We start from the raw sequence: 3586 nt of genomic DNA, 5'->3' as shown, positions 1-3586 counted from the left end.
AGGGAGCGCGCCCACCCGAGGGCCGCGCCCGGCTCCCCTCCTCACCGTCCGCACCCCACTCCTGTCCGCGCACTGCCCCTCCCCCAGCCAGTCCTTCTCTCTTGCAGGGCTCAGACGCCGGGGCGGGCTTGGCTGGTGGTAAGCTCAGCCAACGGAGACTCAAGGGGTTGGGTTTTTTTTTGCAGGGGGTTCGGAAAGTGCATGACTTGGAAGGATGAGGGGTCGTAGAGTTGCGAACTCAGACCGCTTTTGGCTCTGAGCTCAGAGCAGTTTGGTAGGGCCCAGAGGAAGCCACACAGGCCCCTCGAAGAGCTCGGGTCTGGGAATTTGATCTGAGAGCAGCGTGTTTCCGGGGAACAGTGGAGGGTGGAGTGTGGGGAACCCCCTTGGCCTCAGAATCTAGGGTGGGGGTCAGCAGAAAACGATGTGCGTGGTGCATGGGAGTCTGAAGAGGCTGAGGCCCGAGCGTGGTGACACCCTCCCCTTGGCGCGCAGGGGTTTGAGTCCAGTCTCAACTCTTTCTCGGACACTGGCAGGCCGAGGAGACGGTGGGGGTCGGCATCAAACAGCAGCAGGGGTGGGGCCGCGCCTTTCCAAGAAGCGAGTGAACCTCAGCTCTGACTGCAGGAAGCGGCTGGTGGCCTTTGCGCACCGGTGTGCTTGGCTGCAAGCAGGTTGGGGAGCCTCTGGGGTTACGAGCTGGGTCCAGGAGAGAAAGTCAGAAAGCAGACGCGGGGCCATTCATCATCCCATTCTCCCTGCAACCCAGTCGCTGATTTCCCCCCTCCACGGGCAGGAGCACACTCGCGCATGCCGGGCTTGCCCTCTGCGGTTCCGGAGGACGCCAGTTCCTAGGACACAACAGAACCAGCCGCGTCTTTCCTCCACCTGCGGAAAGGCGTGGACCTCTGAAAAATAGTTCTGCTGCTGCCCCTTGAAACCTCAGGACTCTCGGTTTTCGAGAGCAGGGCATGATAAAGGTGTGTTTCCCCAGGTGTCTACCAGCACCCCGCATCCCCGCCCCCACGCCAGATCCACATTCTGCCTGGCGTCTTTACTTTAAATGCCTGGGTAGTAGGCACTGTGACAGGCCCGTGCCTGACTCGGTTACTCTGGGTCTTTGGTCTGACGCGACAGGGAACTGGCACATGGAAATTGCCCACCACCCCGACCGGAAAGCTTTTCCCATGTGCGCCGCAGTCACCAGACTTCGAGCCCAAGTGGGCAGAAATCTGTTTCGTTGTTAAGCAGGGTCAGTGTTATGTAGTCACCTTCCTGTGTGGGGACCCTGGGTGGCCCCTCCTCTTTCCCTTGTGCCTTGGGCTGTGCGCCCGTGTCCACCGCACCCGAAGCCTGCTGGGGAGCGTGCCCGCAGCCCTCCCAGCCCCGGCTCGCCTCGAGTGGCTGGTTATCTTCCCTGAACATGATGGAACGCCTGCAGGACACACGACAAGGCTAATCGTTTTTAAATAATTAATGCCTCCCGTTCCGCTGGTAATGCGCGGCGTCGAATCCGTCAATTACTTGTCATTAGACGGGTGTCGCCCCACGGCCTTCCCTCGGGCCTTTGATGGCCCCGGGTCCCCTCGCCCAGGCCACTCCACGGCCGAATTCAAAGGTGCCGTGCCTTTGAGAGCCGGGTACGGAGTAGCCATGACCCTTCATTCAGTGCGAGTTTTGAAAGAAAGACCCTCGCTGAAGAGATGTAATCTTCCAAATGGCCAATTTAAACGCCAGATCTTTATCGCCCGCCTTCTCCCCGGCTTCATAAAGAGAAGCCGCTCCTCAATGCTTTGGGGGCCTTTTAATGTGGAAGTGGGGCGGGGAGAAGCAAGAGATAAGGCTCAATAGGGCAAAGGAGGAGGCGTTAGCCCGAGGAGGTACCTGAAGTTACCTGGGGGCAACGCGTTTTCTTCCGTGCAGTGCATGCTTCTACACATCCGGGGGTCTGGAGGTGGCCCTGGCTTGGAGGGAGGGGTGGCCGAGATGAGATCTGGAATGTGCAGACACCAGTTAATGTTTCAAAAAAGCAGTAAGACCTTTTCTGACTATGCACCTTAACCCTGCAAGAGAAGGCAGGAAAGGAAACATTTTCCTCCCAAACACCAGGAACCTGGAGTTGCTGCAAGCAGTTGGTTCTGGCTGATGTTGGCAAAGTAGTACACATCAAGTCCTGCCATACAGAATAGACCACCTCCACTCCCACGCACACCCTAGTGCCATTAGCTCTAGTTTGTTGTCCCTGCTGTAGCAAAAGAACAAGGTTTTAGACCTGAAATCCTTTGCTGGGTGGGGGACAGCATGGACGCCAACCCTGACGGCGGCACCATGGCAACCAGGCCAGCCAGGGGTTGTCCAGTAAAATGTAAAACTTTAAAACACACAAACAGAAAAAAATAATCAATCCCCAAAGTTTGCAACTTGACTTAATCACACTTCTTGCTGTTTCCTTCCCTGGTCAAATGTTCTTTTTACATTAAATAAAGATTCAAGGGTCTAGGGATCTTATCTTTATCTGTCCCCTTCTGAGCGAAAACAATGCACTGTATCTTCAGCCTTCCTTTAATGCGAAGACTTCTCCACTCTAGGCTTTATAGCTAACTTTAGATCAGAAATTTGCTGTAGCTTCCATCCCCAGGACGGGCTTTCCTCTGAGAAGAGGTAAAAGGAGATGGGGGTGGAGAGACAAGATAGTGAGAATCTATTTTAACAATGGATGGAAAAAGGATGTAGGCCTGTGACCCGCACCCCACCCCCACCAGGGTCCTGGGCTGTTCTTTCGGTCTTCAGCTCCACACACGCAGCCTTTCTAGAGCAAATCATCCTGATTGGGATTTTTTGAAAAATTCTTTTTTGATGAGAGGCACCGGATGTGGGCAGGATGTTACAGGCACCCCTAGAGACAAGCAAACAAAAATAGGGTAGAATGGATGAATGTCCTCAGCGGATCTCAGCAGGGTCTCCAGCTCCCAGCAGGCCTCTTCTCCCTTTAACAAAACTCCCAGGGAGTTCCCTACCCTGGAGCACTCCAGGGGGTGCCTCGGAAGCCTAAATCCTGGGCCATCTTCCCTATTCTGTTCACAGCCTTCCTGCCCACTCTCTTATCCCTTTTCTCCTTTCTTCTCTAAAACAATCATGTGTGTCCCCAGTTGCCCCCTCCCGCTATTGTATTTGTTGATGACCTAACACGCTCACACCAAAAGCCACACACAGAAAACCAACAACGTGGGATGGGAGGAGAGACCAATTATGACTGAGGCTAACAAGTAGGGAACACCCAAGTTGAGGCCGGCTGTCTCCTGGGAGACTGATGGAGGCTTATTTTACAAGCTGTAATTCCGTCGCAGTCCCTCTTGCTAGACTGGAGGTGATGCCTATTCTCCCCTCCCCCTCAGCCCCTGCACCCTTGGGGCCTAGTCCAGATCCTTTGTATCCTCTGCAGAAGAAGCTGCCACCTTGTGCTAAAGGACCACTCATGTAAAGGTAGAGAGGACAGGGAGTTTTTACAAGCACACCTTCACAAAAGTGTGCTTATTTTTTACATTAGTTGCTATTTGTCAGAGCTCTGAGCTCACTGCCAACATTC

This window comes from Colobus angolensis, unplaced genomic scaffold, assembly GCF_000951035.1.
Source record: "Colobus angolensis palliatus isolate OR3802 unplaced genomic scaffold, Cang.pa_1.0 Scaffold117, whole genome shotgun sequence".
Lineage (NCBI taxonomy): Eukaryota > Metazoa > Chordata > Mammalia > Primates > Cercopithecidae > Colobus > Colobus angolensis.
This window is presented reverse-complemented; position numbering follows the sequence as displayed.